This window comes from Triturus cristatus, chromosome 8 (assembly GCF_964204655.1).
Source record: "Triturus cristatus chromosome 8, aTriCri1.1, whole genome shotgun sequence".
Classification (NCBI taxonomy): domain Eukaryota; kingdom Metazoa; phylum Chordata; class Amphibia; order Caudata; family Salamandridae; genus Triturus; species Triturus cristatus.
Genome location: NC_140591.1, coordinates 980,279,482 through 980,306,139, shown reverse-complemented (window position 1 = coordinate 980,306,139; position 26,658 = coordinate 980,279,482). Strand labels below are relative to the sequence as shown.

At 42.9% G+C, this 26,658-nt stretch overlaps 1 protein-coding gene across 1 annotated transcript in view; it reads right to left on the bottom strand.

Moving 5' to 3' along the window:
- MAP3K15 (mitogen-activated protein kinase kinase kinase 15) overlaps positions 1 to 26,658 on the bottom strand; it is a 1,172,574-nt gene that overhangs the window by 693,034 nt on the left and 452,882 nt on the right. The gene's annotated exons all lie outside the window — the stretch shown is intronic.

Sequence of the window (26,658 nt, the reverse complement as noted above, 5' to 3'; positions counted from 1 at the left end):
CACACACGTAATGCTGTTACATTAGGCCGTGCGCCTGCACTCTGTTTTTTAATTTCACGTTCATGAGTGCCAGCAAATATTACCACCTAACGTATTTGGGGATATTATATTAGGCCTAATGGCTGGAACTGCTGACGGTAGAACATGGGGAACCAGGTTCGACTCCCACCCCCGGCTCTATGTCCTGTGATTATGGGTGACTTACTTATTTTCCCTGTGCCCCAAAAGGAAAAATGCCAAATGTAGTCTGCTTGAGTTGTAAAACTCTCTAATATCCAGGCCACATTCACACTATAAATAAGCCTTGGCAATACCTATAGGTCTGCCTTATCAGTGAAAGTGCCTTTTCCCATTGATGGGACTAGGCACCCAATAATTCATCATGCATGGACCTTGTCAGTCATCTTTGCACTCATGCACCCACTCATTCTTCCATTCACCCTCTGACACAACCACAATGCACACACACACAAACTCAACAACATATGCAGGCTCAACTAAAATGATAAAAGTAGAAAAAACAGATAGTCTGTTGCCTAAATCCACGCAAGTATGCTTGCAGTAACTAAATAAACATAGCAGTGGGTGTCTGTCTTACAGTGGTATTGTACATAGTCAATAGTTGTTTTAAAGTTCCATCACGGTCGCCACGTTTAGAAACAACCTATTGGTCATCTTGGAATGGTAAAGCAACAATATACTCTGGACAGCAGCAGAATGGACATCTGGTATGGAGTAAGTGCCTACGTGGGATGCGGTGCACTGTAGATTAAATAAATGAGCCGCAAGCAAGCGGGCCATTAACACTACCTGGAACGCTGTAGTATCCCCATAAGAAAACTTAAAATAAAAGAGGAGAAGCAAAGAAATGAAGGGGGAACAATACAATGAGGAAAATGAAAACTAAAAGACTGACCGGCCAGCACTGACACTGAAGTGCACTAATGTTCAGGTGGATGCTCACATCTGATCAGAAAATAGTATTTTTGAAAGGGCAAAAAAATAGAGTGAGTAATAAAGCAAACTATCCATATTTGCCTAATTTGTCAGTGTTTGTGCAAAGGATTTTATCTGCACTATCCACACAGGAGTCAACCATTTGGCCACTCTTTGAACTATATTATGCTCTGTCCTTGATCTTAGGATTCTTTGTGCTTCTAAGTGCTGCTTAACCCCCAACTGTTGGCAAATCAGTAAGATCCCTTTTCTTTTGGAGTATTATAAGCATTGCAGAAGAAAAGCTTGTACGACACTGTTTCACATTCTTTCCCAAAAGCTGAACTTGCCATTCCTGTTCTTTGTCCAATCCAATTTAAAAAAGAACAATTAATGGACGGGATGCTGAACAAATCAAACATTCAACCCCGTCACAGATCTGGATTTAATCCATCTTTTTTTTTTGCTCACCATGCCACCCCAGTTTGGACCCAGCCATATGCAAATCAGGCTTGACCCTGCTCCTCTTGGGTAAAGTCCAGCCAGACCTGCCAGACCAGGTCCTCCCTGGATCAGAAACAAGCATCCTGGGACCGGTTTTGGGGTATCACCCCTCATCAGGCAGGTAGCTTGAATCCAGTGATACAGTGAGCACAAGACCCACATTTGGGCATACCCTTCCCACTTGGGAGACAAAAGCAAAAAGAACAAATGATGGTCCAATTCAGGCAGAACTTCTATGTCAGTAAGATCTCATACCTAAATTTGACAAATAGCTGATTGGATACTGGTGAGAGTATATTGTCTGTGTAAGGCTAATTTGGGAGTATGGTGTGATCTGCTCCAATGTCGAAGGATTCTCAATTTTAAAATATGAGCGATTGGACGGTTACCAAAGTCAATAAACAACAGCATGAGAGGTGCACTTTGAGGAAGACTCAATAATGACTTTAGAAATTTGTTTTCCACTACCGCTAGCTTGTTAACTTTCTCCCTCCCCTACAACTCCGCCCCATAGAGCACAGGCCCACGTGCTTTTGCCTTGTAAATGTCCATGGTCAGGCTTATAGTTTGAATTTTAGTTTTTTTGTAGTGATAGCTGCTGTGAACCTGGCCCCCTCTACTGGGTCACCCCCACACTTTTTGCCTTTGCCCTCCAGTTTTTGCAGAATTTCTTTTTTTTAGCCTTAGGACTGTGCACTTTACCACAGCTAACCAATGCTAAAGTGCTCATGCTCTCTCCCTAAAACATGGTTACATTGGCTTATACCCATTGGAATATTTGATTCACTTGAAAGCACTAATAGATTGGTATACCATATACACAGGGCCTGTCAATTAAATGCTACAGCTCTGATTGTGCCACCCACTTAAGTAGCACCCTAAACATGTCCCAGCCCTGCCATTCTAGCCTTAGTGCATTTTTAAACTACCATGCCAACTTGGCATTTAAACCCCCTTTCCCTGACTTAAACTCCCTTTTATTACATATAAGTCACCCTTAAGATAGGCCTCATATAGCCCAAAGGTGAGGGTGCTGTGTAATTAGAAGGTTGTACATGTACTTTTGAGTTTTACATGTCCTGGTAGTGAAGAACTCCTAAATCCATGTTCTCTACTGTTAAGCGTACCCCTCCCATAGGATAACATTGGGGATTTCTTATTAATTTTTTAAAAAGCTGTCAATTCCAAATGGGAGCAGGTGTCTACATTATGTTTGAGATCTATAAATTGTAATGATAGCCCTCTTTGATGGTAACGTTGGATTCTCCAATACAATTTTGAAAATGCCAATTTTAGAAAGTTGGCATTTTCCTGCCCTTAGTCCTTTTGTGTCTGTAGCTTGTCCTGGGTCACATGTCTGGGTGTAGATGGCAGTTAGACTTTGTGAGTTCCTCCCAGGCAGTCACACAATAGAGAAATTAGAGGGGCCTTAATGGGCCATTTGCAGGCAGGATGGGTGGCTGAGCTGAGCAACTGAATAACTGTTGCTCTGCCTTCACACAAAGGGCATAAATACCCCACATTGTCACTACATCCAACCTGGAGCCAGAGCAGGGAAGGCAGGGAAGTCCATGCACTTCAAAACCCCTGTCTATAAGCTTCTCCCACCTTCCAGAAACAAGGCAACAGGGTGTAAAGGGGACCTCTGACACTAACTCTTCGGTACACTTCTGGACATGTGGATACTCCGTCAGGAAGAAGGACTGCTGTGCTGCTACAAGGACTGCCACTCTTATGGACTGCCACTCTCAAGGAACGTCTGCCCTGCTGTGCTGACCTGCTGCCCTCTTGCCTGATTATGAGGAACTGGATCTGCAACTTCATCTTGATCATAGGACCCAACATTGACTCAAAGGGCTAGGCTGCTGGCCTCCCAATCTGAGCCTCAGGGACATAAAAGGCTCTCCAACCAGCTCCTGGACCCAGCTGCACTGTGTTCCTGACCCACAAGGAGTGCTTCTCAGGTCCTCGACCTTTGGTGTGGCTCACATGCTCTTTAAATCAAGCTTTTGGGCTCTTTGTGACCGCAAATGAGCCAGTTTGCACCTGAACTGCGCCGCTCACACTGAAATTCTGCACAAACTGCCATCAGCCTGTCTCTTCCCACAGCAAGCATGGGTCGTCCGCTGGGGACCACATCAGCGAAGCCATAGTCTGCCCATCCACGACGCCCAGCCTGTTCTTCGTGCCACTCAGACCACCACCCGTGATGCTTTCCTCCCTGCAACCCTCTCCAACGCACACAGGCTTTTGGAACAAAACCTGGGAAGGTAAACATTCAGTGGAACTAATCTGGCACTGTATCCCACCAGTGCACCACCTCAGTCAGAATCACTAAGTGAATTGGGCTTGATCTCTGCTAATCTGCAGACTTAGAAATTGTTTTAGAAGAAAAATGTCTGAGAAGGTAGAGTTCAGGAGGGCATGGCTGCTGGCATTGTTCAAGGAGCAAATGTTGTCTCAATGTCAAGAAACTGGACAAAGTCACAGTGAAGAATTCTACATTATGATTTAGTCTCTCTGGAAGTTGAAAATCTCCAGCGGGATGAAGCTGCAGGCTGTAGCCGATGAGGGCTCCACGAGGCCAGATTTAATTTCAGTGAGGAGCGGCTGAACAGAATTTGCTGCTGCAGAGCTGCTGAACAGTATTTAATGCTGCAGAGAAGAACATAGTGGGAGCTGCTGCAAAGTCAGGATGACCTACAATACACCATGGGTGGATTAACTAGCAGGTAGGTCCCGGTCTCTTCTCGGTTCTCAAAGCACTTTTTGACAGAAAATATTTGCCTGAAAGTTAGACCCAGGTTATTTGAGTGCCCGCTCTCTGCTGGCCTCTTGCATCCACCAACTATTCCCCTTCAAACGTTAAGACCATTTCAACTTCCAAATATTCCATAAATGTCAGGCTAAACATTCTATAACCTCTGCCTCTACAAACTTACAATCTAGGTGGCCAGCACCTCCCCAGACCTTTTGTGATGATGTGGTTGTATGTTTAACCTCTGCTTGTTGCAGTTCTTGATGTAGATTGTTTACTACTCTATCCTGTTGTTTCCTGGTCTAAGCTGCCTCTGCTATAAATTGTTCTCGGCCTACCGCTTTCATTACTTCCCAGTGTGCCACCATGCTTACTTCCTCATTCCCATTATTGTACTACTATTTTAAGCCCATCATGCATGGAATGAGGTTAAGGCGAAACCTTAATAAAATAAATCTGTGACGAGGGTTTGTTATGAGATCCAGATAAGATGGAACCCCCTCACCATGCATTGGGCCCTCAAGATACTCACAAACCATAGGTTTGAGGGACTGAGCAGGAAATATGGCTTTGTTCGAAAATTTTAAAAAGCGGGCTTTTAAGGCTTTTATTTGAAATAGTCAAGCTTTTTTTCTGGGTATTCAAACACACTTTCTAGGTCCAAGGCATGAAGAGTATTTTTGACATACCTTAACCACATTATAATCTGTATATATTCTAAAGACAGACAATCCACAATGATTTGTTGAGTGAGGTTAACTGTATCTCTTCTCCAAATTGAGTGCCAAAGGAGGATTGGTGCTACATTTATTTGCTCAGTAATGTGAGGGATGTTCAGCTTGTGATGTAAGTTAAAATTTGAGCAACTGATGGGAAGGCTCATCATTTTCTTCTAAAATGAATTTTCAATTGTTTGTATTAACTTTACTTTAGCATAGCTCTACACTCCCACACCACAGGAAGTTACGGAGATTGATTTAGCCCCATACACTTTTTTAACAGTATCTAAAAGTCTTGTGTCCAGCTTTTTAATATAAGAATTGATGGCATTAGTGCTCTTTTCAAACATCATTCCTCGGTTAACCACCATATTGAACCAGGATAATCTGTGATCAAAGGTCACCCCTAAGTATAAACAGCTCAGTTTGCACTACGTTGCGGTCAGAAACAAAAAACGGAAGGGGGATTCTTTATCTTTCGCCCTGCAACTAAAATAAAAGACTTGGCCTTGTTAATTTTTAAGTCCAGACTTAGCATATAGTTTACATAATTGTCTAACAGTTTCTGGAGGGACATACCAGTACGGACAATTAACACTGCATCATCTGCATATAATAAAATTGGGATGCGCTTCTTGTTTATTATGGGGACGTGCAGGGTTGATACTAAGAGTTGGGACTCCACTCCATTTGTATATAAGGAGAACAGAAATGGGGAGAGAAGGCACGCTTGCCGAACCGCCATGGTGATTTGGAACCATCTGGTGCAATCCCCCTGTTGCCCATAGCGTATACAGGCTTCGGCCTTTGAGTACAGCTGCCTTAAAAAGGTAATTATAGCTTAATCTACCCCAATTTCCTTCATGATCCTCCGTAGATGGGAATAAGTAACTGAGTTGAAGGCTGCGCCTAAGTCCAAAAAGGCCAAATATAAATGACCTTGTTAGGCGTGAGTGTATTTTGGTATCAGCAGACTCAGGTTGAGACATTGGTCTTGAGTACCCCTACCCTTTTTAAAGCCATATTGGGCCGGGATAAAGATGTTGTTTGTCTCTGCCCAGGCCTCCAGTTTGTTTAATAAAACTCTGCCCATGAGTTTCGCCCAGCTATCAAGGAGAGAGATTGGTCTGTAATTTCTGGGGTCAGCTTTATCTCCTTTGTTGTGTACAGGTATTACAATTGTTTTAAGCCAAGATGCAGGAAGGCCCTCTTTGGCTATAACCTTAAACACATTCGTAATCACAGGTCCCCAGAGTTCAGGAAAGGAAGTAAAAAAGTCTATAGGGGTGCTATCAAGGCTGGGGGCTTTATTACTTGTGCATTGTGCTAGGGCGTCGATTATATTTTGATAGTTAAAAATAAGATTGCAGTTGGAAGATAGAACTAGGTCTTTGTAAAATTCCCGGTCACCCTCCCACTTTCCATTAAAATTTTTACTAAAGTGCTCCACCCAATAGTCCTCATCCACGTGACTATCAAGGTTGGGATCAGTGGATTGATTTAAAAATGGGGCATTATCTCAGCTGTGGCACAGACGAGTGGTCATTCCTACACACGGTGTGGAGTTGCGGGGCATTGCAGCTCTTCTAGTCTGGCTTGTTGTCTTGCATGGGGCGTGTTTTGGCATGGGATATCCCGACAGACCCTAGACTGACGCTCTTACACAGCACAGAAGACATCGGTGGGAACAGGTATAAAAGACACCTTCTTTTTTTGGGTCTCACATTGGCTAAGGGGGACATAGCACAGCACTGGAAGGATACGTCCCCGCCCTGCATAACTAACTTGAAAAAGGCCATGGATAGGTGCATGTCAGCGGAGGTTGCTGTGTTCCAGGCGAAGGGCTGTCCACAGAAGCATGGGAAGATCTGGTCTTGGTCTGCCAAGTACAGGGGTATTGATTTGTCCTTAATGTTGCAGCCAGCCACCCGGGACCCTGTTGAATGGCTGGTGGTGAATGATTTACCTGTTTAAAGTATCAGTGCTACAAAGACGTACACGGAAATTCCTTGGTTTGTACATATAATGTTATTAAAGTATGTATGGTTTGCGCTTGGGGGGTGGGGAGTGGGCTGTTTTCCTTGGTCTGATGTTCCGCAGGCCTTAGGGGTGGGAGATATACAGTACCTAGTGATTTTACATTATGCATTTCAAATGAACTTTGCTTGCTCGGCTCCGCCCATCTGGTACGATTAAAATTCAATAAAATCTGTTGTTAAAAAAAAAAAATGGGGCATTGACTACTGCACAAAAGTCCCTCATATTGTTTGTGGCAGATGCTTGGAGCAATTTTTCCCAGGCTTCTTCCTTCAAAGACTTCACCATATTCTTCTTATAAGGTTGGGCTGTTTTACCAGGCAGGGGTTTCTTGACACAGACTTTAGTGTATGGTGCAGGTAGGAGAGAGAGCTTCGGTACAATTCCTGTCAAACCACTTCTCGCCCTTGCCTTTTAGGTACCCCCCACTTTTCACTAGATTCTTTTTTACATCTGACAAGATTGATTCGAAGGCTACAATGGTGCTTGATAGGGTCATATTTGGATCAAAACAAGTATCTATTTCATGAAGCCTACTAGAAACCACCCTAGGAATGAGGACTGCCCTATCTATACTTTCCCATTTAAATGTTAACCCACTCTTCTTTGCCACGTGTGGTTTTATATGTGTAAAGTTGGTACCATGGATTTCTACCCAACATACTTGGCAGGTTACAATCGCATGATCACTGAAACCTGAAAAAGAGACCACAGTCTTACTAAGGACCCTTCTCAGGAAAGCCAATGCTAATATAAAATCAATAGTGGAGCTATTCAGGCTAGAACGGTAGGTTTTTAGTGGATGGTCAGTAGTTTTCAGCATAGGATTAATTATTTCCAGATCTTTTGTAATAATAAGCTTGTTTAGTACATTCCCATACTGGTTGTGGCAGAAGTGCACACTTCCCCCTCCGTCCTCGTCAAGTAGGCCACATATTAGTTTTAGAGCAAAGGGACAGGAATATACGTTAAAACCACCCAACCATAACACTTCTGGACCTTTTTTACACAAGTTATATAACCAATTCATTTTCTCTTCCACTAGAGTTGCAACGTTATGAATCTCGCCCCCAGATAAATTGCTGTAAAAATTGATAAGTAAAATGGTGTTGCCGTTGGGGCCTTTAAGGTGCAACATATTAAAACATTGAGATTCATTATGGGTAGAGAGTACTTCAAATTTCAGAGTATTCTTTAAAAGTGTCACAATCCCACATCTCGCCCGACCAGACTTTGAAGCAATCATGGGGTAAATTATGATCTATAACCATCGATATTGATAGGTCCCAATGTTCAAGTCTTTTGAAGGCAAACTAGATCGAAGGTGGTGATGAATTTAAGCCAATCTGGATCTAACAGCTTGTGGCCCGGCCCTGCAATGCTCCATGTAATAGCAGTAAATATGTCTCTATCCTTTGGCAATATATCTTAAGAAGCCATGCATTTGGGGATGCCAGTAGGTACTGCATTTTGGGGCCCCTCCTTAGTTTTTTGTCAATCACAGGTGTTCAAATTCGACAGCACTGTAGATCGGTTGGAATTGGTAAGGGGGAATGGTGATAACACCGTGCCACTTGTGCGGGTGGGTATCCAATATTTGAGGAATATGGTTATGCAACCAATGTCCATTTGTACAAGGCTGAAGTGGTAAAAGTTTATTAAAAAAGTCAAGCGGTAAGGTCAATATTTGAGTTGATGTTGTTGGTTTATTAGGCAATAAAGGAAGGAGTTTTTCTGCCATAGCTGGAGTTTTAAAAGTTCGAACTACACGTTCCCCCAGGATAGATTTGTCTTGTTTGCCCACCCAGGTGACTCTTCGTGCCATTAGAATTTTGTAGAGCCCCACTGACTGAACGTTAGTAAATTTGTTAATCCAGTGTCGGGCTTTATTGATTAATTGAGTAGTGGATTCCTTTTGCTTGCTTTTTTGAACCGGGGTATTTGCCAAAACAACCACATAGGGACAAGCAGCTGGTGGGAGGCCAAGCCTCGGACCCTCTATGGTTGTTTGTCTAAAATGTGGGCCCCCTGACCTTGTTGCCAGTCTAACCTGATCATTCTTCTGTGGATGGGTTTTGAGCTGATTCTACAGCTTGGCTCACACCAGAAGCTGGAGTAAAATGATCTTCAGTTGACAAAGACGGGGACTGGTACAATGGACCCATGGAATGAATTTGGCAATTCGCCAAAAGTCGGGGGCTCGGTCCAATGGCATACACTACACTATTGCCACCTTCCCGTGTGTGTTGATTCGATTCTGGGGAACTACCTCTAACTCCAACTTCAAAAGGAGGCACATTACTAGTTATCGCTAGCTTCTTAATAGCTTTTCCGATGGCGTCTGAGGGCTGGCAAATTGGAGATAGGAGCCCGCTGAGCTTTTCAAATATGTCATCCAGATTCAGAAACTTAGGGTTCATATCAATGGACTGGGGTTGTGAAATCTCAACGTTACCAGCTGGTGGGTTTCCTGCATGTGAATTACATTTTCTGGGTCTCTTAGGGCTGTTAGTGCAGAGAACTTTGGAAGGACCACTCTTTCTTTTGAGAATAGATGATACCACAGGGGGAGTTATATCCTCTGTGGTAAGAATAACGGTGATAACCCCGGAAGAGGAGGGGGGACTGACTATAGCTGTAGGGATAAATGGAGTCTGGCCCTCGTTATGAATCTCTTGCGACGTGGCCTTAATTAAGTTGTCAACCCCACCCCTCGAGAGCCTCCTCTCTGCACAGGCAATTTCCATAGCTATGGCTGTAGAGGCTTTAGCTAAAAAGGTGTCTAGAGAAGTAATGGTTACCTCTTCAGCCGGTGCGTGGGATGGCTTCTTCCTCCCCATCCTCTCGACGCACTTTTCCACTGTATTCAAACTTCCCTTTGAAAAAATGTTGCATGGTCGCTCTTGGGAATGCACCGCTGGGGGATGTTCTCGGAGGATGCCAGTGGATATACTGGAGCACCCGATGGGCAGGGAATCACTATCCCTTACCCTGCCAGGTTATTTTGCGTCGAATTGGGGCACCGCTGGGAACAGATCTGTAGAGTGGGAGGCATTCAAGGCGGTGATAAGGGGAACATTTATTGGACTGACTTGTGGGGTCTGTAGACAGCTCCAGGCTGACCTATGTGAGGCAGAGCAGACACTCGCTAATACCCATGCTATGCATCCACCTACTCCAGCCTTGCTTCAGGATGAACACGACATATGGGGGCATATCTCTGAATCCTAGGACTGACTAGATAAATACATCTTAATGCAGTATCAACAGTATTTGCAGCATGAAGGCGATAAATCTGGGCGCTTATTGGCATGGGTTTGTGAAGGGAATAGTCAACCCCGAATCTGACGTGTTTAGTCTCTCCAACTGGGACCACAGTTACCTCCAGGGCGGGAATTATGGAAGTGTTTCGCACACACCTACAGTGTGTATATATAGTAGATCAGAATGTCAATGCGAGTATCTAGTCCACTTTTCTGGAATGGTTGACTATTTCTAAATTGCAAAGGGCGGCCTCCGAGGAGCTGGATGAATATTTAATGCTAGAAAAGCTTAGATCGCCGCTTAATAACCTTTCATGGGCCAAATCACCAGGTGGGGCTGGGTCCCCACCTGAGTTTTACCAGGTGTTTTCAGCCACATTTACACAGAACCTCCTGGAGGTTTTTGCGGAGGCTTCAGAATTAGGCGATTTACCACCTACGATGCGGGAAGGTGAGATCTGTATGCTCCTCAAACCGGGGTTGACGCTACTGACCCTACAGCATAAAGACCTCTCACTATGACAAACAAGGTTTGTGAAAATACTTAGTAAGACACTAACCATTTGTTTATTTCCACATATGCCACGTTTGGTTCATGAGGACCAGTGTCGTTTTATCCCAGAAAGGAGCACCCTCATGAACCTTAGGCATGTGACATATGTTTTACACAAAACCAAGAACTCACACTTATGTCGATTGATCTGAAAAAGGCCTTCAACACCGTGGATTGGGGTTATTAACCCCAGCTGCTGAAGTTCATAGGTTTCAGCCCTAGGTACTGTGGGTGGGTTCGGCTCCTCTACACTATTCCGGCTGCAAGGGTGAGGGTGGGACAATACCGCTCAACTGTGTGGACATTCAGTAAGGGAACTCGCCAGGGATGTCCACGTTTTCCCCTTTTATTTCTGTTGGTGAAAGAGCCATTAGCTATATGGGCAGGACAGGAGCTGCACGACCGGTCCATATGGGTAGGTGATGTACAGCATGTCATTTCCATATATGCTGATGCTGCATTATTTTATCTTTCCTCCCCTACGGTCGCCTTGCCACAGTTTCTACAGCTGCTGGATGATTTCAGAAACATCTCGGGTCTTTGTCTGAACCACAATAAGTCCTTAATATTCCCACTTGCTTCTCTGGTAGGCATGCTGGTGGATCGTTTACCAGTTTTGGGACTACGTTGGGAATTAGAGCAATTTCAGTATCTTGGATTCAAAGTGGCACATTCTAGAACACTGCAGCTCTGCTTAAATGTAGAGAGGGCCCTGGAGTCCTTGAGGACGTCAGCAACTTTCTGGAACAACTTGCCCCTCTCCCTAATGGGTCGGATGGCTATTGCAAAAATGGTGCAGCTTCCACAATGCCTCTAAATGCTGCAGAACTCACTCTGTCCCTTACCGTGCATGATATTTAATTAGCGTGACTTCCTCTTAAATATGTTACTCTGGGCAGGCCAGTTTAGCTGGGTGGCTTTGACAATCCGAACCAAATGTTATGAAGATGGGGAATTGGAGGTCCCACGTCTATATTTATATTGCTATACCACGCACCTTCAACGTGTGGCCAGGTGGTTAGATCCAGGCAAAAACTGGAAGAAAAGGCTACTGTCAGGCAGTGCAGCAGCAGGCTGCTTACAGAAATTGCTAATGGAGGGGGCTGGGACGTCAGCAGACCTTCATTACATAGTGCGACAAACAGCTTTTATCTGGCAATGTTTAGTGCAGACTGTTCTATGGTGGGCCTGTTGCACAGGTAACTTGGCAAATGGATATTAAAATCGATTACACAGTTATTAGACAATATGTCATTTCAGGCTTGGCAGGAGGGCAGGTGTGTACTTCTGGAATATTGGTATCCCTGAGCAACATTCATCACTCTTGAGGAGGCAAGCGAGGAATTCATGCTTGGCCCTGGTCAATTCTTACAACATGCTAACCTGGCTGACGTAGCTAGGACCACCTGGCCTTCATACCTTGTGGCCCCGTTCCCACACAAACACTTTGGGGTCTATTAGGATGATGGACAGATGGCATCGCCAGACCGGCGGCGGACATACGCCCGCGATCGCAACCCTGAAAACCGCCAGTCCCATTAGCATGGCGGTGACAACCGCGGTGGTGAGAATCTCCGCCCGCCACTTTTCTGCCAGTACCAGTCCGCACGCATGCCTAGGGGATAGAACTGGACCGCTACAATGATGCCGGTGCAAGGCCAGCCTTTCCGCGGCAGTGGAACTGCCATGGAAAGGCATGTGGAAAATGTCTCCGGGGGCCCATTGCGGGCCCCCAATGTGTTGGGGGGGTGTGTGGGTGCACTGGGGGGTACCATGCCTACATGTCCCTGTACCAGGTGGCAGGCACTGTTCAGTGTCTGCCACACAGTGCAGTGACATGCATGACATATTCCTTTTCACACCGCGGCGGTGCTGCTGGAAGCAGCAACCACCGCAATGTTAATCGCCAGAATCCGACCCCCGGCGGTTATGCCGCAGTCCTTGCGGACGGTCTTTTCCCGCTTCCATGGCGGTCGGGGGAGAATTTCCGACCGCCATCCTAATAGGTCCCTTGGTGTCTTACTGAACTGTTGCTTTGGGTGCCACCTGAAATCCTTACTATGTAGAGCCATGTGGGCAGAGGCTGCTGGGGCTCTTCCCCGGGTGCATTTGGCATGGGATTTGGACTTCAACAGACCACTGTCTGACAGGGTTGGACACGGGTTAACAAACTAACACATACCCTCCCCAGCAATGCTCATTTCCGAATCACTGACAGAATATCGAAGGTCAGAATATCGACCTACAAAAATATCGCAGCAAGAATATCGAAGTCAAGAATATCGACATCCTATGTACATTATGATAAGTACAAAAATATCAGAAAAATATAGAGATGTCAAAAATATCGTTGTTAAAAATATCGTTTTTTATTTAAGTTAAAAAAATAATGTAAAATAAAGTACATAATACATATAGTTAAAATAAACATGGTTAAAATTATTTCAAAATGTTTAAAAATTATAAGTAATATATATATATATAATGTAAAAATAAATTAAATATATACATATAATATATAATATATATATATATATACTTATTAATATGTTTTAATAATTATTTTAATAACTTATAAATTGTTAGAAAACATCTAAATTATAAATACATCTATCCACATAAAACAATAATATAAATACAAATTTAATAAATATATGTAACAAATTAAAAAAATGAAAATAATTTGTAATCATTTTAAAATTAATTATATACTACATTAGCTAAAATGATACAAAAAATATTAGATAGTGGAGGGAATAAAATTACTATTCCAACTCCAAATAGTGCAACAGTAGAGAAAGTGTTGGATAGCATAGGGGTTAAATTACCATACTTATCAATTACATAATTTTTGTAAAATAAATAACATATTAATAATTAATTAACAAAAATATTAAATTACAATAAAATTAAATTAATATTTACTTAATTAAAATGAATGACTTCCCACCCTAGTCCCCTATAAACGCACAACCCACTACACATAAAAAAAAACACAATTAATGTAATTATCAATTAATCAATTAATAAAAATTAATGACCAATTAATAATAAATTAATTAACAATAACAATAAATAAAAATGTATAAATTAATTATAATCAATATAATTATAAATTAACCAATTAATAAAAATGCATTACCAATTAATAATTAATTAACAATAAATTAATAATCAACAACAATAAATAAAAACATATTCATTCATTCATTATAATTAAATTACTTCCCATTCTATTCCCCTATAAACCCACAACCCACTACACATAAAAAATAACATAATTAATTTAATTATCAACTAATCAATTAATGCACAATAATTACCAATTAATAATTAATTAATAATAAATTAATTATGATTAATATAATGATAAATTAATCAATTAATAAAAAGTAATTGCCAATGAATAATTAATTAGAATAAATTAACAATGAAAAACAAATAAAAACATAATAATTAATTAATTATAATTAAATTACTTCCCAACCAATTCCCCTATAAACCCACAACCAGCTCTGATACCAAAATGCAAAATGTACTTAATTTTTTTTTACACATTTCCAAACTTTTAATACATATATGTAAATATAATAAAAATACAAAATGTTAAACATACTTATAAAATACGTACTAAAATACATAACACTAATATAAATATCGATATTATTAACAACAATATTTTTGCTAATAATATTACTTACTTCGATATTAAAAAAAAATGATATTACTTACTTTAAGGTCGATATTCTGGTCAATGATATTCTTGACATCGATATTCTGTCCCTACGATATTATAAACTCGATATTATTGTAGGTCGATATAAAAAATTATTTTGACTGCGCACCCTCATTTTTAGTTGGTACACTACAACTTCCTTCACAAGACCTATCTCACACCTAGGGCTCTACACCGTTTATCCTCCACACGTCCCGATAGCTGTCCCTAATTTGCTGCACACGGTGCCGACTTTTTGCACATAGCCTGGCATTGCACTTTGGTGCTGGCGTTTTGGCGACAGGTTGTAACTGTTATTGTCAGGACCACCCATCTGCACATAGTCCCTTTGCCCCAGTGCTGTCTGTTAGGTAATATCAAGCGGCCAAGGGGGAGGAAACTGCAATATACATTTTTACAATTGATATTAGGGTTGGCTAGGCACAGAGTCACATTACATGGATGGGTAAACGAGCACCTGGGTTAACACACTGGCACATAATGGAGTTGTAGCTAGCAGAAGAAATTCATATAAAGTTACACAGACATGATGACAAGTTAGTAGAGGATCTAACGGACTGGAGAGACCTATGAGCAGTCCTCCTGAATCCGACATTGGATGGGCCCTCTTCGGGAAGTGAAGAGGCTGATGATAGTGGGAGGAACCTGTGGATGGACGCTCTTCGGCGGGACAGGTGGAAGGGGGAGGGGTTGAAGTCCAGAGGGGTGAGGCTCGATGTTCTATTGAGGAACCTGCTGTGTCTGATGCTATTAACAATGACATATGTTAAAATGTGCATGGTTTCTGTGTGTACCTCTCCCACCGTATACGCCACTACTTGCTACCATGTAGCAAGTAGTCGTACTGTGCTATTAAATGGAAAAATAAAGGGTTTTTAAAATATATATATATATATGCGGTAACAGTGTGGATAAGGGCTCTAATGCAGAAACCTGCCACAGGTGAGGCTGTGGTGAATGTCTCCTCCATGAAGTGGGCTGCTATTATTGAAATCTACAGTAATTACCTCCTCAGTGAAGGAGGACTGTTCTGCAAGATGGTTCTGAATTGGATGGAGAGTCTCCTAAGTGATTCAGATGAGCAGGATTTATGTAAATAAGCTTTTATCTTTCTAAACGTGGAAGCATGTCTACAGAAAATACGCTGTATACAATTGCAAACATGTTGCTTTCCTCCTTTATCTGTAGCAGAACCTTATGTAGGGGAGATGCTTGAAGCTGAATACATTGCTGCATTAGAGCTAACACTACTTACTAGCATTAACATTTATCAGTGGACAGCAGAAATATTACACTCGTGGCATTGCTCAGAATTTCACCATTAGTCCATGCTTTCGGGTTACTCTAGCCGTTGCTTGTCTGTGGACTAATGCATCAACTTCAGGAGTCTTTGTTTGACCTCATGGTCACACTATTAAATCCCTGCAGGTCCACTCACCCTTTTCAGATATAAAAACGAGTACCATTGAGATGGGTAAAACCTAACATCTTTTATTTCAGGGGCAGGAGCCCCAGTGTGTACTTTACAAATACACATGATGGGCCAGATTTGCTAAGACTCTGCACTAATGGGTGCAAATGGTACTTTGCTCTGGTAGACTGCCCTTTTTTTAGCACAAAAAGCACTTTGAACTGTCTTACGTCGAGGGGGTGTTACTTAGGCATTAATTGAAGGGGGGAATCAGTGGAAGCACCTATAGGTTTTGATGAAAAAGCCAATCTACTAAAATATCCAGACATGGGCTTTGCATAAAAAATTACCCCTACTTCAAGCAGGTGTTAACAAGGGGAAATATATTTATTTCTAAAAAAAAAAAGTGCTTTGCGTGTGTGCCGAAGTACACACTAAAAGCATGGATTTCTTCTGAATTTATCTAAACATAGAAATTTGTACTTGAATGGTATGAATCTAGAACAAAAGCTATGCTACACAGGGCACACTTAACTCCACGCCATTGTGCTAGGCTCCGTACTACCCCAAGGAAGCTTTTTAGAGCACCAGAGCAAGCGATGACATAAGCAGCAGGCCAAAATGAAAAGGTAAGGCTCTCTGCTGTGTTTTCCGCCTTGTACAATGCAGCTAATTTTTGGGGCTGCGCTGTGTGACAAATTAGTACATTTGCCCAAATAATTTTTATGTTACGCTTCTCTTAGTAGCCTGAGACCATCACAATCTTCTCTGTTTTTTAGGTCTCGCCTGACCCAGCGCATGCGCTGGTCTGGCGAGACTTATTGAGAGGGCTCCAAAAAGTGCTACCAGGCCAGCCTAGAGCTACAGTGCATGTGCGCGGACGCGTGCGCCGGGCTCGACTGAGATTACTTTCACTTTCTCGGCCGCACGGCCGCTTTAATGTTTGATCGCGATCACTTTCGCGGCCGTACAGCCGCTTGGCATAGCCAATAGGTCTCGCTTTTGGGACCTTATAAGTATTTAGTTATGCAACTGTTGCATGGCTAAACACTTATAAGGTCCAAAAGGCGAGACCTATTGGCTATGCCAATGCATGTCTTGGTTGGTGGCCAGGCGCACCCAGCCACCCGCCTGAGGCTTTGAAAATCAGCTGTGTGGTGTCTGGCTTCAAGTCAAAAGAGGTGATTTTCAAATGCACTCTTTCTCGTTTGATGCAGTTGTCCACCGAAGGTCGGATGTAGGACATTGTGCTGTTATGATACTGTTGGGACTGAGCCCTGCAGTTTCCTTGTGATCACTCTAGTAGTTATGGCTCAATTTCCTGAACACACTCCAAGAAATCTGTATTATTGCACTGGCCATTTGGCAGATTTAGGAATGCACTTGTGCCATCTCAGATTCTGGAACTAGATTGACAGACTTTAGGCGCCAGGCGTCCTGTGCATATCTAATTAAGCCTATAACACTTCTTGTGAAGACACTGGCTCTTTTTCCCCATTGATGCACCATAAGGCCCTTCACTCTCATAGCTGGTAGACTGTCTTTGGCACCGCAATGAGTGTCATTAAAACTTGAGGGTATATCGATGTCAAGAGGTCGAGCCCCATTCTATGTTCAAACGTGGTTTGAGGTTCTGTGGTTAGGGTTGAAACAACCAAGTGGGCAAGAGGGCGATTCACAAAGATTGATAAATATAAGCGTAAGTTATGCTCAACAAAAGAAGTATAAAAGGCAGGTCTTTGCTGGGGCTTTGCAATAGGGTCAAGCCAGGTGCCTTTCAGAAATACAGAGCTTCAGAATGCTGCAATGACACCCTAGAGCGGTCTTGTAGCTCTCTGCATACAGAAGCCTCAGTAAGAGAGAAGATTATGGTAAGTCACTGTGCAGCATAATTACAAAAACAGTCAGCGCACGGAGCTGTTCTGAAAAGTAACATCCCTAGGCAACAATTGGTCAAGTAAGTGACGAGACCTATTCCAATATACTTATGATAATATAGACTCAGTGTACAAAAAAAATCAGCTTTAAAACTTCATTTTATTGATACAATTTCATATAATGATATTATAAAAGGATTGTTTAACAAACATATAAAAATTAACAGCAACAAAACAACATACTTTCTACAATAAAGCAACACAAATGTATACAATAAGCAAACATGTATACAGTGCGGAAATAGACAGTAGTTATAAATGAATTTATAACTGAACACTAAAAAGACACTTCTAAATATAACACAATTTACAAAACAGTGGCTAATTGATATATATTCTTATGCAAGAATATTTATCAATTAGCCACTGTTTTGTAAATTGTGATATATTTACGTGTCTGTTTAGTGTTCAGTTATACATTCATTTATAACTACAGTCTAGTTACGAATTGTATACATGTTTGCTTATTGTATACATGTGTTGCTTTATTGTAGAAAGTATGTTGCATTGTTTGCTGTTCAGTTTTAGATGTTTGCTAAACAATTCTTTTATAATATCACTATATGAAATTGTATCAATAAAATGAAGTTTTTAATCTGAATTTTACGTACACTGAGTCTATAATTTCATAAGTAAGTTGGAATAGGTCTCATCACTTACTTGACCAATTGTTGCCTAGGGATGTTATTTTTCAGAATTGTATTTTCCCTGCCCTAGGAACTACTATTAGTAACAGGGGGTCTCCTTTGTTTTGACACTAGAGCACAGAGCTGCGCCAAATTTGGCAGTGCTGCGCATCGACATCTTGAAAACGCACGGATGCACCCTACTCACAAGAATACGGTACACTGCTGTATCTTCCCTAGCGCTGATGCAAAAAAAGCTGCCTTGCGCCAGTGCAGGCACCTTGCCACCATTTGGCAAGGGTGACTGCGCTGCAGCCATGATTGTTTATGTGCAGTAAGGAACAATCAAAGATGGCCATTTGGCCTTTGTGTGTGTGCTGCAGAATGCAGCTCACATGGTAAGAGCAAAAAAACGAGGAGAAATGAATGATTTCTCTTTGTATTGCCATTTTAAAGCCTGGTATTCCATGGCATCAGTTCTTGGCACTGCCTCAGCGTTGTAAATCTGGGGTAGCATCAAAAAACAATGGGTGTTGCGGTGAAAACACTCTCTACCACACCCATTGCAAGCCTTTTCCACCACAGAGGAATGTGGCGGAAAGAAGCATACTTAGAAGGTGGCGTTAAGCCACCTTAAGCGGCTTAGCGCCACCATGTCAATAAAGAAAATTGAGTTACGCCACCGGAGCATCAAAAAAGTGATGCTCCAGTGGAGATAGGGGCTTGTAAATATGCCCCTGTGTGTGCTGGACCCATACTGATGTCTCAGCTGACCTCACTCCAGCCTCGTGGAAGGCAAACGGTGAAGAGAGGCTCTTCTGCTCACACGGATGAAAATGTAAACTCGCTCCTAATACCTGCCACTGGCACATCCAATTGCCCTTTTGGCAGGCAGAAAATGTGAAGGACGGCTAATTGTGGAAGGAGCTTCAACTACTGCCCCATTCAATGTATGCGTATATGAGCTGAGCCAGGACATCAAGGATGATGTATGCAACCAGTGGCTAAAGAAAGTTGACCTAAAGCCTCTGTATATGTATTATATATTATTTTATTATTCATAAAAAAGAAAATCTGCTATTTTGCCCAGATGACAAAAGTTTAGGTGAGACAGTTGGAGCTGTCTCTTCGGCCGTGCCTAAAAATAGTCCCCACACAATATCAACAGAAGGATAAGACTCATCCAATGAAAACATGGTGAGACCAAAACCCACCATGGGTGAGACAAACACAAGAGTAAGGATGAAAGCAATCAAACGAGGAGCAGGCAATTAAGAAAAACACAAAGCCATTGACTCATGAGCAGGATGTGTGCCCAAATCCCATTCTCAATCTATTTTGGTTACAGTAGGTCTCTACAAACAGACAGCTAAAGCTAAAAATGGTGGGTTTCGATTACTAGTACTCACAGTTCTGGACTTTCCACCCTTACAAGTTAATTTAATGGCTCCCGACTACTATTGGTCAAAATGCTATCTACGTTTTGTGTGCTAAAAATACTCTTTGCTTCAAATCTAAAAATACTTTTGATTGTTATGCGTCAAATATATTGCTTGGACCTCAGATGTTAATGCACTGTACTGTACCATTTTAACAACTTATTTTCTTTTATTCCAGTAGAAAGTATCAAAGCTCAGAGTGTTCTGATTTTTAGTGTTGACCTACACCGTGCTCACTCTTCCTTTACACAAGATTGAAAGAAAGGAAGTGACCCTGGTCTGTGAAACATGAACAAATACCTTCCAAAGTGAATAGAAAATCTGGGGATAGATGTATGGCCATTGGCAATTGCTAGTCGCAATTGCCAATGTACAAGTGTCCGAGACACTGTTTGCGATTCCCAGTGGGGTCGCAAATTGCATGCCTCATGAATATTACTGAGTCTGTCGCAATTTGTGACCCCGTTGGGAATGGCGGGCACTCCCAGGGATGGTGGCCTGCTGGGGTCAGCAGACCTCTATGTCTGCAACTGCTTTTAAAACTGTTCAACAAAATGTTTTTATGTAATAGAAATGCCGTTATGCCCCCTTTGACGTAAGACATCACAGTAATTAAATGGATCTTTGATGCATACCGATCGGGAAAGGTCTCATCTCGTTGCGGTTTGTATGTCACAGTCATGTACACGAAGGACTCATTGTCACTTTTTCATTACCAAAATAAATTAGATTCCCAGTGGTTCTTTGAATTTTTTTGCAGATAAGAGTAGTCTTCAGTCACTATTTTCGGTTGGGAGGATTGCTTGTCAGATCGGTTCCTACAGGGTGTAATTGGTTAATTGATTGCGATTGTAGTAATATTCACACGCAGCGACTTTTAAGTCTAAGGTATGTGTGTATTTTTTAAACTTGTGATTCATTGTATTCTGTGATTTCTTACTGTTTGTTTTATTGTGCGGTATACATTTAATTTTGAGGTGTTCCTGAAATTGTTGTTTCCTAACAAAGAAACACCTCTCCCAAAGAATTGGGAATTGAGTACTTGACTAAGATTCACTACAGTCAAAAAGGCTATGAAGGTCCAACAGTCTTTTGCAGAATAAAAACCCATTTGCTATGATTTGGCGCAACTAAATGCAGCAAGAAAACTTGTTGCACTGCACTGCATCAAGTTGAGAGAGCAGGAATGGCCCATATTCTCTCATTTATGGCACATTCCTGCTCTCTCTGCACTGGCGCTGTATGTGCTGCCTAGCACCAACGCAGGCACCATTGCGCCATGGTGCAAGGGTGCCTGCGTCACAGGCAGGATTGTTTTTGTGCAGGAAGGGGCACCTTCCTGCACAAAAACAATCCTCAGAGTCATTTTCCTCTTTCTACGTGTGCTGCAGAATGCCAGTGACTTGTGCTGCCTTACCTTACTCCAGATTTAATAGGCCACACAGAGCCACGCAAGGTGGCTTGGCGTGGCTTAGTAAATCTGGACCGTAATATTTTGGTCAGCAGGGAATGGATAGAGTCTCGCCCTTCATCAAGCTGAATTATCCCAACAACTCCATGAATATGAGCAAAGGGAAATGGGTAACCTGGGTCCAACTTCAGCTTTCAACAGTACATGGGAAATGCAGCCATTTTGGCTCTAAGCAGCCACACCAGACCCAAGTTTCCCTATATGAATATTGTGTGACAAGGAGAATTTGATCTAAGATAGTCCAATTATCTTGACCTGTTGGTTGGTTCTGTGTGTAGGGAATAGGTAAGGAGTAGGGTCTGATGTTGGGGCATCCACATTTTGCTAACTACATGATTTTGTAGTTGTGTTGTGAAAGTAAGTTTATGTGACTGCTCCCTAATGTGTTTAGCTGTTTTTATGATCATTATTATTTGCGAGGAGTGTGTTGTGCTGTTGGGGCAGCATCTCTTTGTCAACTGGATGACATTAATGCCGTGCGGTGAATGTGAGGCTGCAAGGGTGCTCTCTTCTGTGTTCTGCCAACTAGGTGACTTTGGTGTTGTATTGTGAGAGTAAGTGATAGTGACGCTGTGTAACGTGTTTTGCTATTGTTGTGATCATTAATATATAAGGAATGCACTGCTTTCCCAACTAGATGCCATTTGTGTTGTTTTGTGGACACGAGGGTGTAGGTGGCCAGTATAATGTATCATGTTGCTATTTTGATTATTGATACGGTGAAAAATAAAATGTGCTGTTGGGGAGAACTGCGTTGCCAACTTTACAGCTTGTTGCTGTGTTGCCTGCACAAGGGTGTGAGAAAAGTGCTGGAGCACCCGATGAGCCTTGGGTCAATGCCCAACAGGTGCAACTCTATGCAACACAAAACATTTTATTATCAAGTAGTGTAATAATGCATTTTACATTTTAATGCATTATTGTGAAACATAACAATAATTTGCATTTAACTAATGTGATTCACTTTCTTAAGGTGAGTTAAGTTAGTCAGTTTGTACACTTCCATACAACCACATAAGGAAAGAGAAGATGGATGGTATATAGTGCTATCATTGTTAAAGGTAAAGAGTAACCTACAAGCTACCAAGAAGACTTATTCTATCTCCATTCAAGTCTTGTATGCTGCTAGAACCTAATGACTGTCAGAATATTACAGAAAATAAAGGCAGTATGTATGCTAATTGAGGAATCGCAAACAATATTTATATATAAAATATCTGACTCACCCGAAGGGGGTAGGAGAAGTATACAGGAAGATGGCCGAGATTAGAAACTGAAATGTTGAGAACGTCAAAGATACCTCCATACATTTTAGCAGATGAGAGCAAATCACCACCTCCATAAATTAAAAGGCAGTGGTCAGTCGGCACACCAAAAACGTGAACTCAGATATGATGTAGAGAAATTATGGGTAATTGTTCTGTTTTGATGTCTAACCTTAGAGTGGTAGCAGAGTGAGCACGTGGGGGCCTATTAGGATGGCGGTCGGAAATTCTCCCTGACCGCCATAGTAGCGGGAAAAGACTGCCCGCAAGGACCGTGGCATAACCGCCGGTCCAATTAGGATGCTCCGCAGTCAAAATCTGACCGCGGTGATCTGATTCTGGCGATTAACATTGCGGCGGTTGCTGCTGCCAGCATCACCGCCGCGGTGTGAAAAGGAGCATGTCATGCATGTCACTGCACTGTGTGGCAGCCACTGCACAGTGCCTGCCACCAGGTACAGAGACATGTAGTGGGTACCATGGGTACCCCCCAGTGCACCCACACACCCCCAACAAATTGGGGGCCCGCAAGGGCCCCTGGAGACATTCTCCGCATGCCTTTCCATGGCAGTTCCACCGCCGCAGAAAGGCTGGCTACCGCCGGCATCATAATCATGCCGGCCGAGCCTGGCCCTGTACCGGCATCATTGTAGCGGTCCAGTCCCGCCTGCTAGGCATGCATGCGGACTGGTACCAGTGGAAAAGTAGCGGGCGGAGATTCTCACCGCTGCGGTCGTCACTGTCATGCTAATGGGACCGGCGTTTGTCAGGGTTGCGATCGCGGGCGGATGTCTGCCGCCGGTCCGGCGGTTGCCACCGCCGGCCCGGCAGCAGCCATCCGTCCGCCCTCCTAATAGACCCCTTGGTGTTACTTTTGTTCCAGGGTCAGTTGCAACATCATAGCTAAAATAAAATCCTCTAATACGTAACGATATTTGATGCACAAGTGTCTTCGCAAGTTACTTTGTCCATGGAACCTAACTGCAATAGTACTGCCGTATACCCATGTGAGGTTCATCCAGATGCAATAAACATGAGAACAGAGATTTTCCTGGTCTCAGGAATTCATATGTGACATCACTAACTCTATACTCATCCAACATCTGCCAAGGTGCAAGTTACGAGGAGTACTATATCACAGGGCATTAGTTGTAATGTTACTGATAGTCTAGTTCTTCCAGATCAATCGAGTTGTTATATAAAATCAAGGCAGAGAACTACCTCGGTCCAACGACCTTGGTTGGAAAGCTACTGAGACAAAGTCATGGCCAGATAAGGTGAGCCCAGATGCAACTTGTAGATTTGTATTTATGACGAGTACAAATAATGACTTCGATCTCATTACTTGATTGTAATATTGCCACTCTTTATGCCTGTAAAGTTACTGTTGTTGACTTTCTTTGTTTTGTTTTTGTTCCTAGTTTCTTGATGGAATGTTATCAAGTCAATTTGAATGTTTTCATGGGACTTGGCAGGCCGGAATCACCAGTAGATCTCTATCTGACGTGCTTGGGGGCGTTCCTGGACCCAGAATAGATAAATGAACTGAAAAACATGCTGGAGCTTTCTTGTACACAATGCCTAACAGTTACCTCAGATGCAAATTACAGAGAATGCAAGAGTTACATATATACAGATAAAAATACAGAGAATGACAAGATATCTGTCTGGACGTTCTACTCCTTATCTGGGAACTTCACCAACTAAGACTCACATCCGTTAGTTACACAGACTGACCCGACGGGCACCGCTTTCATATCTTAATGCCATCAATGTTACATTTTCTTACTTGATGTCCACAAAGCCCATTCTTCTCTCTCCCTCCTATGAGCCCCCTCCTTATCCCACCTCTTTTTATGCTTGGATTCTGATTTGTGTTTTTTGTGAGCATATCTTGCATAAGCATCTAATGTTCTATGTGCAACTCCCTATACTTTTTGGTGAAGTAGCGCAATAGAAAACCGGCATAAATAAAATAAATAACTAAAAGATGCAGCCCAAACAGGTCCAAGCAGGAGACACAACAGGTCACGTGGGTGAAGATGCTCTTAATGGTGCTTTTTTCTGGATGGTCTCTGTCATCTGACATGCCATGTTGTTAGGCTCCACCACTCAAGGGGACTGACTGTATATTCATCTAACTTGTCCCCAGTAGTTAGTCTCTGGGCAGCATATGACATGCATGGCTATCAGCCTCGGAGGTGGGCACAGAGGAAGAGGAGGTAAGGAGAGGTTAGGTGATGAGGGGGGATCTTGCAAGGAGCATTGGAACAAGTGAAAAGAGGTCAGAGTGGTTGTGGGTGAGGAAGGTGTCAGAAATCAGCAAGGTATCAGGGGTTTGAGGATGGCTATGAGACTACCTGATTGGTGTATACCTTAACCCCTTGCCTGCTCATGACGGAACCACTCCGTCATGAGCACACGGCACCCGTGGCTCATGACGGAGTGGTTCCGTCATGCTGCGGCCGTTGGCGGCCGCTCCTCCCACGCGGCACTGATTCCCCGCCTGTGCAGGCGAACAATGCAAGTGGGCGGAGTCGTGACGGAACCACTCCGTCATGAGCACAGCGCGCCCGTGGTTCATGACGGAGTGGTTCCGTCACGAGCATGGCGGCACCGCGCTGACCCCCGAACCCCCCCAGCACCGCGGCGGAATTCGTGCCGCGGCAAAGGGGTTAAAGCTGTGGTGGTCCGGCTTTTGGTGGCTAGAGGCTGTAAGAAAGAGGCCAGCCTGGTTCAAAACTTCCAGGTCACAACAGACAGCAGCTGTATGTAAATCAGAGAGGGTTTGCGTTACCATACCTGCAGACATACTATAAGGCCACTTGGCTGGATTCTATGGCTCAATTTGTAGCAGCATCCCCAGTTTATGATACATTTTTTTTCACCAGATGGTAAGAAAAGCGAAATTAGGCTGCCTGCTTTTTTACGAACTGCAAAAATTCCTAAGAAAACACGGTATAAGATACAGCTCACTTTCTTATCACGTACTCAGCTGCTTTTTAGATTTAGGGGTGTTCCGAGTGTCATGCCTAGACCCGGAAACAAGATTGTGACATCTGGGGGTTGGCATCAAATAAAAGGACTCTACAGAGGTGGAAAGCGATGAGGTTCGAGACATTGGGAGATTTTGACAATGGAGGTCATCTGATTTCATGCGAATCTATAAATCAACAACCTGATAGTCAGAATTCGCTATTCTGTTTTAGTTTTAATCAAATTACCCGTTTCCTTAAAAACAACAACTTAGTACTGGATGAAAATACTCGCTTTCTAGTTCATCCTATAAATTTCACCAAGTTATCGGGTGTGGGCAATTGGTATCATTTGTTACGCCAATATAGTAAGCTGAAACTATTACCTTAGCTGTTGCAAAAGATTTTTCGTAAAACAATTGAAGGTTTAACCCCTTCAGTGCCCGCCCCTTTCCCCGCCCAGTGCCGGCCGTTGCATTAGCGGGCAGGGTCTATGACGAGCTGGACTCGTCATGGGCACAGCGCCACCGCGGCCCATGACGAGTCCAGCTCGTCATGGGCACTGAAGGGGTTAATAACAAAGAAAGGAAGGTTCTTCATGATTAGGGCACAGTTCACAAAGAGCTGCGAACTATAAAAGAATGGCATTTCTATCTAGACAGATAGCATATCACACACCACATAGGTTACATAGGATGTTTTCATCACTTCCTGCTCAGTGTTATAGGTGTAATGCAATTGGAGGGGGGATGATGGATGCATGTCTTTTTTGGTTGCCTCAGATTGCAACAAATTTGGAGCAAGGTTTTCCATGAAATCATTAGAACTACCCAAACGGCGATTTCCCCGACATCAATGTTGGCATTGTTTGGGTCACTACATGAGGTACGCCACCTACATAAACATCAACAGTGTTTTATATCGATAGCTGTTGGGTTGGCTCGCTCGTTGATTTTGCAGTGCTGGGAAACAGATATGGTGCCTTCCAACCATTAGTGGTTCAACAATATGATTAGGACCAAAGCTTT